Here is a 14,640-nt window from a genome sequence, read left to right as displayed (position 1 = left end):
TTCCACCGGAATCCGATGGGGACTGCTGTGTCTCGTTTAGCCAGTATAGGACCACATTCTTGCCGAATTTCGAGTCAATCGGTCAAAAGACGACCGTAACCCTAACCCTAGCCCCATAACCCTAACCCTAACCCTAACCCTAACCCTAACCCTAACTCCAGCCTTAAGCCAGTCTCATGAAACATTGTCCCTTTTCACTAAAATATTCACCAAAAATACAAATTCCACCGGAATCCGATGGGGACTGCTGTGTCTCGTTCAGCCAGTATAGGAGCACATTTGGGAGCGATTTCGAGTCAATCGGTCCAAAGACCTGGAAGCTATTGAAAAAATGGGCCACTTTTTTCACTAAAATATTCACCAAAAATACAAATTCCACCGGAATCCGATGGGGACTGCTGTGTCTCGTTCAGCCAGTATAGGAACACATTTGTGCTGAATTTCGAGTCAATCGGTCAAAAGACGACCGTAACCCTAACCCTAGCCCCATAACCCTAACCCTAACCCTAACCCTAACTCCAGCCTTAAGCCAGTCTCATGAAACATTGTCCCTTTTCACTAAAATATTCACCAAAAATACAAATTCCACCGGAATCCGATGGGGACTGCTGTGTCTCGTTCAGCCAGTATAGGAGCACATTTGGGAGCGATTTCGCGTCAATCGGTCCAAAGACCTGGAAGCTATTGAAAAAATGGGCCACTTTTTTCACTAAAATATTCACCAAAAATACAAATTCCACCGGAATCCGATGGGGACTGCTGTGTCTAGTTCAGCCAGTATAGGACCACATTCGTGCCGAATTTCGAGTCAATCGGTCAAAAGACGACCGTAACCCTAACCCTAGCCCCATAACCCTAACCCTAACCCTAACCCTAACCCTAACTCCAGCCTTAAGCCAGTCTCATGAAAGATTGTCCCTTTTCACTAAAATATTCACCAAAAATACAAATTCCACCGGAATCCGATGGGGACTGCTGTGTCTCGTTCAGCCAGTATAGGAGCACATTTGGGAGCGATTTCGAGTCAAACGGTCCAAAGACCTGGAAGCTATTGAAAAAATGGGCCACTTTTTTCACTAAAATATTCACCAAAAATACAAATTCCACCGGAATCCGATGGGGACTGCTGTGTCTCGTTCAGCCAGTATAGGACCACATTTGTGCCGAATTTCGAGTCAATCGGTCAAAAGACGACTGTAACCCTAACCCTAGCCCCATAACCCTAACCCTAACCCTAACTCCAGCCTTAAGCCAGTCTCATGAAACATTGTCCCTTTTCACTAAAATATTAACCAAAAATACAAATTCCACCGGAATCCGATGGGGACTGCTGTGTCTCGTTCAGCCAGTATAGGAGCACATTTGGGAGCGATTTCGAGTCAATCGGACCAAAGACCTGGAAGCTATTGAAAAAATGGGCCACTTTTTTCACTAAAATATTCACCAAAAATACAAATTCCACCGGAATCCGATGGGGACTGCTGTGTCTCGTTCAGCCAGTATAGGACCACATTTGTGCCGAATTTCGAGTCAATCGGTCAAAAGACGACCGTAACCCTAACCCTAGCCCCATAACCCTAACCCTAACCCTAACCCTAACTCCAGCCTTAAGCCAGTCTCATGAAACATTGTCCCTTTTCACTAAAATATTCACCAAAAATACAAATTCCACCGGAATCCGATGGGGACTGCTGTGTCTCGTTTAGCCAGTATAGGACCACATTCTTGCCGAATTTCGAGTCAATCGGTCAAAAGACGACCGTAACCCTAACCCTAGCCCCATAACCCTAACCCTAACCCTAACCCTAACCCTAACCCTAACTCCAGCCTTAAGCCAGTCTCATGAAACATTGTCCCTTTTCACTAAAATATTCACCAAAAATACAAATTCCACCGGAATCCGATGGGGACTGCTGTGTCTCGTTCAGCCAGTATAGGAGCACATTTGGGAGCGATTTCGAGTCAATCGGTCCAAAGACCTGGAAGCTATTGAAAAAATGGGCCACTTTTTTCACTAAAATATTCACTGAAAATACAAATTCCACCGGAATCCGATGGGGACTGCTGTGTCTCGTTCAGCCAGTATAGGAGCACATTTGGGAGCGATTTCGAGTCAAACGGTCCAAAGACCTGGAAGCTATTGAAAAAATGGGCCACTTTTTTCACTAAAATATTCACCAAAAATACAAATTCCACCGGAATCCGATGGGGACTGCTGTGTCTCGTTCAGCCAGTATAGGAACACATTTGTGCTGAATTTCGAGTCAATCGGTCAAAAGACGACCGTAACCCTAACCCTAGCCCCATAACCCTAACCCTAACCCTAACCCTAACTCCAGCCTTAAGCCAGTCTCATGAAACATTGTCCCTTTTCACTAAAATATTCACCAAAAATACAAATTCCACCGGAATCCGATGGGGACTGCTGTGTCTCGTTCAGCCAGTATAGGAGCACATTTGGGAGCGATTTCGAGTCAATCGGTCCAAAGACCTGGAAGCTATTGAAAAAATGGGCCACTTTTTTCACTAAAATATTCACCAAAAATACAAATTCCACCGGAATCCGATGGGGACTGCTGTGTCTAGTTCAGCCAGTATAGGACCACATTCGTGCCGAATTTCGAGTCAATCGGTCAAAAGACGACCGTAACCCTAACCCTAGCCCCATAACCCTAACCCTAACCCTAACCCTAACCCTAACTCCAGCCTTAAGCCAGTCTCATGAAAGATTGTCCCTTTTCACTAAAATATTCACCAAAAATACAAATTCCACCGGAATCCGATGGGGACTGCTGTGTCTCGTTCAGCCAGTATAGGAGCACATTTGGGAGCGATTTCGAGTCAAACGGTCCAAAGACCTGGAAGCTATTGAAAAAATGGGCCACTTTTTTCACTAAAATATTCACCAAAAATACAAATTCCACCGGAATCCGATGGGGACTGCTGTGTCTCGTTCAGCCAGTATAGGACCACATTTGTGCCGAATTTCGAGTCAATCGGTCAAAAGACGACTGTAACCCTAACCCTAGCCCCATAACCCTAACCCTAACCCTAACTCCAGCCTTAAGCCAGTCTCATGAAACATTGTCCCTTTTCACTAAAATATTAACCAAAAATACAAATTCCACCGGAATCCGATGGGGACTGCTGTGTCTCGTTCAGCCAGTATAGGAGCACATTTGGGAGCGATTTCGAGTCAATCGGACCAAAGACCTGGAAGCTATTGAAAAAATGGGCCACTTTTTTCACTAAAATATTCACCAAAAATACAAATTCCACCGGAATCCGATGGGGACTGCTGTGTCTCGTTCAGCCAGTATAGGACCACATTTGTGCCGAATTTCGAGTCAATCGGTCAAAAGACGACCGTAACCCTAACCCTAGCCCCATAACCCTAACCCTAACCCTAACCCTAACTCCAGCCTTAAGCCAGTCTCATGAAACATTGTCCCTTTTCACTAAAATATTCACCAAAAATACAAATTCCACCGGAATCCGATGGGGACTGCTGTGTCTCGTTTAGCCAGTATAGGACCACATTCTTGCCGAATTTCGAGTCAATCGGTCAAAAGACGACCGTAACCCTAACCCTAGCCCCATAACCCTAACCCTAACCCTAACCCTAACCCTAACCCTAACTCCAGCCTTAAGCCAGTCTCATGAAACATTGTCCCTTTTCACTAAAATATTCACCAAAAATACAAATTCCACCGGAATCCGATGGGGACTGCTGTGTCTCGTTCAGCCAGTATAGGAGCACATTTGGGAGCGATTTCGAGTCAATCGGTCCAAAGACCTGGAAGCTATTGAAAAAATGGGCCACTTTTTTCACTAAAATATTCACTGAAAATACAAATTCCACCGGAATCCGATGGGGACTGCTGTGTCTCGTTCAGCCAGTATAGGAGCACATTTGGGAGCGATTTCGAGTCAAACGGTCCAAAGACCTGGAAGCTATTGAAAAAATGGGCCACTTTTTTCACTAAAATATTCACCAAAAATACAAATTCCACCGGAATCCGATGGGGACTGCTGTGTCTCGTTCAGCCAGTATAGGAACACATTTGTGCTGAATTTCGAGTCAATCGGTCAAAAGACGACCGTAACCCTAACCCTAGCCCCATAACCCTAACCCTAACCCTAACCCTGACTCCAGCCTTAAGCCAGTCTCATGAAACATTGTCCCTTTTCACTAAAATATTCACCAAAAATACAAATTCCACCGGAATCCGATGGGGACTGCTGTGTCTCGTTCAGCCAGTATAGGAGCACATTTGGGAGCGATTTCGAGTCAATCGGTCCAAAGACCTGGAAGCTATTGAAAAAATGGGCCACTTTTTTCACTAAAATATTCACCAAAAATACAAATTCCACCGGAATCCGATGGGGACTGCTGTGTCTCGTTCAGCCAGTATAGGACCACATTCGTGCCGAATTTCGAGTCAATCGGTCAAAAGACGACCGTAACCCTAACCCTAGCCCCATAACCCTAACCCTAACCCTAACCCTAACCCTAACTCCAGCCTTAAGCCAGTCTCATGAAAGATTGTCCCTTTTCACTAAAATATTCACCAAAAATACAAATTCCACCGGAATCCGATGGGGACTGCTGTGTCTCGTTCAGCCAGTATAGGAGCACATTTGGGAGCGATTTCGAGTCAAACGGTCCAAAGACCTGGAAGCTATTGAAAAAATGGGCCACTTTTTTCACTAAAATATTCACCAAAAATACAAATTCCACCGGAATCCGATGGGGACTGCTGTGTCTCGTTCAGCCAGTATAGGACCACATTTGTGCCGAATTTCGAGTCAATCGGTCAAAAGACGACTGTAACCCTAACCCTAGCCCCATAACCCTAACCCTAACCCTAACTCCTATTAGGAGACTGTTATTGCGCAATTCCATTTTCGATTTCGGGCCGTTAACTCAGCCCACAGGACTCAGAAAATTACAAAAATTGCACCTAAATTAACACCGCGCCACGTCGGATTTTTTGATGCCAAGCTCGTCCGGATCTGACGACAAAAGTGCAATGGCCATTTCGGCACAAACACCAGGTGGCGCATGACCAAAAGTTGAATGTCCAATGTGGAATCTTCCACATTCACACCTAAACCCATTCATTTTCTTTTCACGTCGACCTCTCGGCCCACGAGCCTCCCAGCTGCTCCCTGATAGGCTCTACCCCCCCATTTTTGGCCACACCGGTTCCAACGGTGCCAACCCCGAGTCTCTACGATGTAAGGAAATGGGTGTAACCTCAAAAGCTGCCTTGAAAGACATGTTTTTTTCAGCCCAACATTTACCATGTCCCTCCTTTTAAAAGGGATGTCCCACAGACTTGGTCTAGATGTCTACTTGCTCCTCAGGAGGAGACCTTTCAATGGACACCTGAACTGAGCATGTGGGACCTACGGATGGAGATATATCTGGGAGAGAAAGACCCCCTTATGCTTCAAAGTGACACACTTCCAAGTTGCATGCAAACAGGCGAGAATATGGAATGCTTCCAAATTACATGCAAATAAGTGAGAATATGGAAGGCTTCCACATTACATGCAAACAAGCGCGAATGTGGAAGGCTTCCAAATTACATGCAAACAAGCGAGAATGTGGAAGGCTTCCACATTACATGCAAACAAGCGAGAATGTGGAAGGCTTCCACATTACATGCAAACAAGCGAGAATGTGGAAGGCTTCCACATTACATGCAAACAAGCGCGAATGTGGAAGGCTTCCAAAAGATGCACTTCCAAATTCCCACTGTCCATAATCTGGAAGCTGCCCCATATCCCACTGGCGGGAATGTGGAATGTGGATTCATCCATAATCTGGAAGCTGCCCCATATCCCACTGGCAGGAATGTGGAATGTGGAATGTTTCATAATCTGGAAGCTGCCCCATATCCCACTGGCGGGAATGTGGAAGGTGGAATCATCCATAATCTGGAAGCTGCCCCAAGTCTAACCTTTTCCACTGGCGGGAATGTGGAAGGTGGAATCATCCAGATTCCACCTTCCAGATTATGGATGATTCCACATTCCACATTCCCGCCAGTGGGAAAGGTTAGACTTGGGGTAGCTTCCAGATTATGGACAGTCAGGATTTGGAAGTGCACCTTTTGGAAGCATTCCATATTCTCGCCAGTTGTCCATAATTTGGAAGGGGTTAGACTTGGGGCAGCTTCCAGATTATGGACAGTTTGGATTTGGAAGTGCGCCTTTTGGAAGCGTTCCATATTCTCGCCTATTAGTATAGCCTATCGTGTGTGCGTTTCCCTAGCTCGTATTTTTCTGCTGAATAGGCTGACTTCCTGTTGACACAGGAAGTTAAAAACTTGACCTCCGGCAACAGGTGAGAATGTGGAAGATTCCACATTTCAACTCCCGCTTCCAATTTGTATACTAATAGGCGAGAATATGGAATGCTTCCAAAAAACGCACTTCCAAATCCAGACTGTCCATAATCTGGAAGCTGCCCCATATCCCACTGGCGGGAATGTGGAATGTGGAATGATCCATAATCTGGAAGCTGCCCCAAGTCTAACCTTTTCACTGGCGAGAATGTGGAATGTGGAATCATCCATAATCTGGAAGCTGCCCCATATCCCACTGGCGGGAATGTGGAAGGTGGAATCATCCATAATCTGGAAGCTGCCCCAAGTCTAACCTTTTCACTGGCAAGAATGTGGAATGTGGAATCATCCATAATCTGGAAGCTGCCCCAAGTCTAACCTTTTCAATGGCCGGATTATGGAAGGGTGGAGTCTTCCACACTCTGTGTCTAGCTACAAGGTGGCAATAATCATGACAAGCAAAGGCATTTTGCAAATTTTTTATTGCTTTACAGCACACAACCTGAGGTAAAAACCAGTAGAAGACCTGAAGGCAATGGATCGAACATAGCTATAATAGCACACAACATTTAAAACCAGTGGAGGTATCAGAGCGTCTGGATTCAGGCACCCGTCTTTTCGTCAGCACAACCGTGCTGTGTACATTCCCCAGTGGTGTAGGTCGGTGGGGGGAGAGGGAGCTGCCGCGACTGGGGGGATGGAGGAGTCGAGGGGTTGGACATAAGGGTTGGAAGGGTGGTGGCAATAATTCTACATTGGGAGGGGGTGGGGAGGGCCACTCGTCCTTGAATTCCTTCACCTGGATTCTAGTGCCGGCCTCTACATCACTGAGGTGGACCCTGGATGGATGAAAGGAAAATAGTTGGACAATTTAGACCATGACAGACAAATGGCCAGCAAAGTACAAAAATATGACATTTGGATATCTTTTACACTGTTGATCCACGCTGGATTGAGACCTTGAATTCTGTGTCATCAGGGGTGATAGGGCTGGTCTCACAGCTGTTCTCGGACTGTGTATGGAGAACAGAGTAATGACAGCAAAGACAAGCTGTATTAATCAAAGTTAGCGCACAATCGATCGGATGACCTTGTGTACTTACCTTGCTCATCTCAGGTGGAGAAATCACCCAGGCCTGAAAAGCAAATGGAATAGGTGTATATCTGGAAGCAGACGATCTGCTTCCAAATTCCTATCTATTGCACTAGCATTAGCCTGCTAGTTAGCATAGTTTCGAACGCTGGCAAAAGTCAAAGCGAAACAAATAAATACACCACATATTTAGTGTCCAAAGGGGAAACGTTACTAACACATGTCGGGATGGCCCATGTTTACTTACCTGCACCGTCTTTTTACTGCAGTCTATGAAGAGCGCTGAGGAGGAGCGTGTCGTGTGTGCGTCTGCCTAGCTCGTATTTTCCTGCTGAATAGGCTGACTTCCTGTTGACACAGGAAGTTAAAAACTTGACCTCCGGCAACAGGTGAGAATGTGGAAGATTCCACATTTCAACTCCCGCTTCCAATTTGTATACTAACAGGCGAGAATATGGAATGCTTCCAAAAAACGCACTTCCAAGTTCCAACTGTCCATAATCTGGAAGCTGCCCCAAGTCTAACCTTTTCACTGGCGAGAATGTGGAATGTGGAATCATCCATAATCTGGAAGCTGCCCCATATCCCACTGGCGGGAATGTGGAAGGTGGAATCATCCATAATCTGGAAGCTGCCCCAAGTCTAACCTTTTCACTGGCAAGAATGTGGAATGTGGAATCATCCATAATCTGGAAGCTGCCCCATATCCCACTGGCGGGAATGTGGAATCATCCATAATCTGGAAGCTGCCCCATATCCCACTGGCGGGAATGTGGAATCATCCATAATCTGGAAGATTATGGATGATTCCACATTCCACATTCCACATTCTCGCTAGTGAAAAGGTTAGACTTGGGGCAGCTTCCAGATTATGGATCATTCCACATTCCACATTCCCGCCAGTGGGATATGGGGCAGCTTCCAGATTATGGACAGTTGGAACTTGGAAGTGCGTTTTTTGGAAGCATTCCATATTCTCGCCTATTAGTATACAAATTGGAAGCGGGAGTTGAAATGTGGAATCTTCCACCTTCTCACCTGTTGCCGGAGGTCAAGTTTTTAACTTCCTGTGTCAACAGGAAGTCAGCCTATTCAGCAGGAAAATACGAGCTAGGCAGACGCACACACGACACGCTCCTCCTCAGCGCATAGAAAGACGGTGCAGGTACGTCAGCATGGGTCACCCCTACATGTGTTAGTCACCCTGTCCCCTTTGGACACTAAATATGTGGTGTAGATATTTGTTTTGCTTTGACTTTTGCCAGCGTTTGAAACGATGCTAACTAGGGGGCTAATGCTAGTGCAATAGATAGAAATTTGGAAGCAGATTGCGTGCTTCCACATTCACACCTAATCCCATTCATTTTTTCCCCCCCAGGAAGCACATCTAATCGTGACTAGTTTTGACGTGAGATGGTAAGTGGACACAGATGACCAAATTCTTTGTACTCAAGTTTGATGCAGCTTTTCATGTTTTGACACCTCTCTTCTCTTTACACTGCTCCCACCCAGTCGGACCAACAACAACCTTCCGGCCCTACAGAGGGAGCCAATGGTCCACCTGAGTACTCTGTCACCGATCCCACTCCGCTGCGCCCCACTCCGCTGCGCCCCATGAGCCCGACTCCCACTGATGAAGCCGAGCTGTCTTTGGCTTCTTCCCAGCCAATTGGAAGTGAGGCTAAGAAGGCCTTGCAGAAGTCCAACAAGGAGGTGGGGGCAGAAAAAAATCCAGCTGAGAAATAACCCCTGTACATTCCATCCTGTTGGAGCCAGTTCGTTGCCACTGTTGGATCCTGCCTGACGACACTTGATTTATTGTACAGCATGTCATGTACTTTCACTTTAGGTTCAGTGATAACAATTTGTCCCAAGTGGGGAGAAACATTTGGGCACCAAGCACAGGGAAGGCTCTGAAGGAGCCATGTTTCGCTCTTGTGTGTACCTGTATGGCTGTTTATGCTTGCCCATATTTTTTGGTTAACATAGGGATAAGGACCAAGCTCGAGGCCTGTGTTGATGACAATGGCAAATAAAAATTTTTGTAAAAGGTATGTGACTTGTCCTCATGAATGCGGGGAAAGGGAAGGGAATTTAAATGCAGTTTCCAGAAACTCGATACTTCCAAATGATGAAGTAGGGACTTTGGAAGCCTTCCATATTCTCGCTATTTGTCCGTAATTTAGAAGGGGTTAGATTTGGGGCAGCTTCCAGATTATGGACAGCGGGAATTTGGAAGCCTTCCATATTCTCGCTATTTGTCCGTAATTTGGAAGCCTTCCATATTCTCGCTTGTTTGCATGTAATGTGGAAGCCTTCCACATTCTCGCTTGTTTGCATGTAATGTGGAAGCCTTCCACATTCTCGCTTGTTTGCATGTAATGTGGAAGCCTTCCACATTCTCGCTTGTTTGCATGTAATGTGGAAGCCTTCCACATTCTCGCTTGTTTGCATGTAATTTGGAAGCCTTCCACATTCTCGCTTGTTTGCATGTAATGTGGAAGCCTTCCACATTCTCGCTTGTTTGCATGTAATGTGGAAGCCTTCCACATTCTCGTTTGTTTGCATGTAATTTGGAAGCCTTCCACATTCTCGCTTGTTTGCATGTAATTTGGAAGCCTTCCACATTCTGTGGAAGGTGGAATCATCCATAATCTGGAAGCTGCCCCAAGTCTAACCTTTTCACTGGCGAGAATGTGGAATGTGGAATGTTCCATAATCTGGAAGCTGCCCCCCCTCCCAGAGCAACAACAACTGGAGCCAACACATTCATGCCTTTAACAAAAAATGTTTTTAATTTTTTTAACAGAACAGAACAGAAGAAGAACAGGCCTCTTCTTGACCCAAAACAAACAGAAATTACACATAGGTGCTGTACATGATTAACTAAAAATAAATAATATATTTTTTACATAATGTACAAAACAAAAATAATTTAACTAACAAAATAATTTAACTAACCAAAGTAGCCATGGCAACCAAACCCTTAATTACTGTGTTCCCTAAAGAGGTCAAGTGAGCAGGACAGCTGGATGGACTCATCCTCAACTCCTGTGCTTGAGATCTGCGGTTGGAACAGGGAGGAGGGCGGAGAAGCGGGCAGAGAAGCGGGCCCAGCAGCAGCTGGCTCAGAACAGGGCGGAGAAGCGGGCCCAGCAGCAGCTGGCTCAGAACAGGGCGGAGAAGCGGGCCCAGCAGCAGCTGGCTCAGAACAGGGCGGAGAAGCGGGCCCAGCAGCAGCTGGCTCAGAACAGGGCGGAGAAGCGGGCCCAGCAGCAGCTGAAGAGAGTGCACCGTCCGGCACACCGTCCGGCGCACCGCCACTCGGGGTTCCCTCGGTGGTCCCCGGCTGAGAAGAAGCATTCTGTGGCATGTTGAGGGTAAAGCTCCATTTATCCTCAGATTGTTGGGTTATGAGGGGATCCAGCCTTTCAATAGTCACCTGAATTCGTTTTCTTTTGGCAGCCGAGGGGGAGAAGAGCCTCTTCTTCCGTCGACTGTTTACCATTACCTCCTCCTCTGAAGACAGCGAGGTGGAGTCCGGCCTGTCATCATAGACAGGCTCCTCTTCATCCTCGCTGTCTTCAGAGGAGAGGGAATAGGAGGACTCTTCCTCCAGGGGCTTGGGCTTGGCTCTGGCTTTATGTCTCTCCTTTAACAGGGCTTTCATGCGAAGTTTTCTGTTCTGGTAAGCCACGTCCTTGGTCGGAAGGGAGACATAAAACTTTTCTGCTGTTGATGGGTCGTGGCACATTGAGAGGGCAACCTTTCTCCTCTCCGTCTCAGACAGGTGCCTCTCGGCCTGAGTGGAGACGCTGCTGCGGATCATATTAAAATTGATCGGCCCCTGGAGCCCTGCGTCCTTCCAGGCCAGCTGGAGAAAGTTTGTCGGCTTGCTGATGCTGCGCCCGAGGTACGTGTGAAAAATGTTTTTGCTGGTCTTTCCCTTGGTACAGCAGTCGCCATCATAGAGCCTCTTCAGCCAACTAAACTCTTTGGCGTTGAGCACCAGCGATGCCTGGCCGAAGGTCTTGGCAGTCTTGTGCTCATTCACCTGTGAGAAGGAAGGAAGGAAGGCAGAAAGGATCCGCTGTCAAAGACCTCCCGATTTGTATACTAATTGCCTACAATTTGGAATGCTTCCAAAATATGGACTTCCAAGTCCGGACTGTCCATAATCTGGAAGCTTCCCCAAGTCTAACCTCTCCCACTGGCGGGAATGTGGAATGTGGAATGTTCCATAATCTGGAAGCTGCCCCAAGTCTAACCTCTCCCACTGGCGGGAATGTGGAATGTGGAATGTTCCATAATCTGGAAGCTGCCCCAAGTCTAACCTCTCCCACTGGCGGGAATGTGGAATGTTCCATAATCTGGAAGCTGCACCAAGTCTAACCTCTCCCACTGGCGGGAATGTGGAGGGATGGATCCCCCCCCTCACACTACTCACCAGGACCTGGTATCGACTGCCATCCATCCAGACGTCCGCATTAGCCACATGCTCCTTAAGCATGCTTGTGAGCACCACCGATCTGTGGCCGCTGATTATGCAGAGATAACCCATCAGGTAGCCCATCAACATGGAATGGTCACTGTCTGTAAATTTGTCGCTGGCCAAGACATCTACAAACGCGCGCACACACACACACACACAAAACATCAGCAAAAAGGTAGGTTCAAAACATGTGCACTGCCGCTGAGGTCCACTTACCCAGCAGCTGCTGGATTCTTTTCTTGGCAGTGCTTAGGAAACTAAGCTCTTGCTCTGAGTCCAGCTGGGTGACTGCGGAGACAGGAGGAGGATTAGCCCCTGCCAAAAGTGGTACGGTTCTTTGGTTTTGAAAGGAATTTTGAAGGTCCCAAAAAAATGAAAACATAACTCACTAGTCTTTGTCAACTTGACCTTCTGCTGGCGAATCACCACATCCCTGTGGATCTCTGACTGGAGCCTCTTAAGCTCGTACAGGACCCTGCCGATGTCCTCTCTCTTGAGCTTACTCTGCTTCAGGAAGGCGTGCTCCACGTGTCTATACAAGTTGACCACATTGATCAACATGTTTTTGACGGTGGTGGGCATATAGCCCTTATTCTTCAAGTAAGCGGGATAGCTGCGGGAAGAGGCAGGGAGGCACATGGTGAGCGGTGAAAGAGAGAGAGAGAGAGAGACAGAGAGCAGTGACACCTTGCAAAGGAGGAGGAACCCATACAAACTTACTTCCTCAGCTTGTCCATGCGGGCTAAAAAACGCAAGTCATCCCTAGTCGAACTTTCAGGCATTCCGCCCACCATGTAAGCGCAAAAGCGGACACAGTGACTGGCAACCTGCTTTGCATTGTCGACGTCTTTCCGACCCGTCCGTGACCCCAGCTTAAATGTCCTGTAGTCGTCGATGACCCGTTCTACAGTGGGAGGGGACAAAAACCAAACAAAAACAACAAATCATGTAATCATCCAAATCATGCACTTCCAATTTGTATACTAATAGGCGAGAATATGGAACGCTTCCAAAAGGCGCACTTCCAAATCCAAACTGTCCATAATCTGGAAGCTGCCCCAAGTCTAACCCCTTCCAAATTATGGACAACTGGCGAGAATATGGAATGCTTCCAAAAGGTGCACTTCCAAATCCAGACTGTCCATAATCTGGAAGCTACCCCAAGTCTAACCTTTCCCACTGGCGGGAATGTGGAATGTGGAATCATCCATAATCTGGAAGCTGCCCCAAGTCTAACCTCTTCCAAGTTATGGACAACTAGCGAGAAAATGGAATGCTTCCAGATTACGGACATTCATATCCGGACTGTCCATAATCTGGAAGCTGCCCCAAGTCTAACCCCACCCCACCAAAACAAACAAACAAACAAACAAACAAACAAACACACCACCTACCCCACAGAGTCCCTTTCCTGGGAATCTTGTGCAATTGCTCTCCCTTTTGGGCCGATCTGGGCGTCATCTGCAGACACTTCCGCACGGGAGTGCGATGCTGCCCCCCTGATTCCGCAGGCGACTCTTCCGCCACCGATGCCACCGCCGCCGAGGCTGCCCCTGCCCTGCATGCCATGGCGGCCGCCATGGCTGCTGCCGCTTCCTTCTTGGCCATTGCCACTTCACGTTCCAGTGCTGCCAACCGACTGAGGATTTTAGCGCACCTGCAGGGCCGCTCATTGTTGTTCTCATCAGTCTGCTGGAGTTGAAAAGTAGACCACCGCTCCTCCTCATCCCTCTCCAGCGTCTCTACCTCTCCCTCCTGCTCCTCCTCCTCCTCCACCGCCCACTCTGCTGCCACCTCCTCCAACATCGTCCACTCTGCCGGCACCACCTCCGCCTCTTCCTCCTCCGCCTCCGCCTCCGCCTCCGCCTCCGCCTCCTTGCCACCGTCGCTTTGGGCAGCGGGAGCAGAGTGAGCCCGCGGTGTTCTCTTTCTGGGAGTCGGGGGAGGGACCGGCTGTCCAGAAGAGTCGGGGGCATCTGGAGGCATCTCGCCATCCTTGATGAGCAGGGACAGTGCACTCAACACAGAGTTTTTGCTAATGTCTGTGGGGGTGGGACTCAAAGTCCTCGGGGACACGCAGAGATCCATTGGTCCATTGTCCTCTGGAGAACAAAACAAGAAAAGCACACGCATGATTTTGGGACACTGCCGTCACCCCGTACCCCACCCGGGAGGGAAGGCAGACAGGCCTTACCTGGCTCGCTGAGAGTTCCAAGTGTGGAGACCATGGGCGGGTAGGGACCGATGGAGCGAAGCTTGGCAAATTCCTTCGCGACAGCCACCCTCTTCGCCTGCGTCTGTAGAGGTTCTCGTTCCTGTTAAAAATGGTCAGATGTCAATTGGCTGCTCTTCACCTCGTAAGAGCTTTCACCTGTTGGCACAGGCGCCCACCCAGACCAACCATACGCATACACTTACAGCGGGAGATCTGATTTGGTGCGCGTCCAGGAGATGCTTGTCAAGGCGCACCAGCTTTTCCTTCATACAGATGGGGCAGTCCAATGGATCTGTTGTTCTGCAGCAAAGGCAAAAAGGTCATTATTCCCAAACATCCAATTTGTATGCTAATAGGCGAGAATATGGAAGGCTTCCACATTACATGCAAACAAGCGAGAATGTGGAAGGCTTCCACATTACATGCAAACAAGCGAGAATGTGGAAGGCTTCCACATTACATGCAAACAAGCGAGAATGTGGAA

The sequence above is a fragment of the Pagrus major genome, chromosome 14 (genome assembly GCF_040436345.1).
Source record: "Pagrus major chromosome 14, Pma_NU_1.0".
Classification (NCBI taxonomy): Eukaryota; Metazoa; Chordata; class Actinopteri; order Spariformes; family Sparidae; genus Pagrus; species Pagrus major.
The sequence above is the reverse complement of the archived record's forward strand: the minus strand, read 5'-3'. Positions refer to the sequence as shown.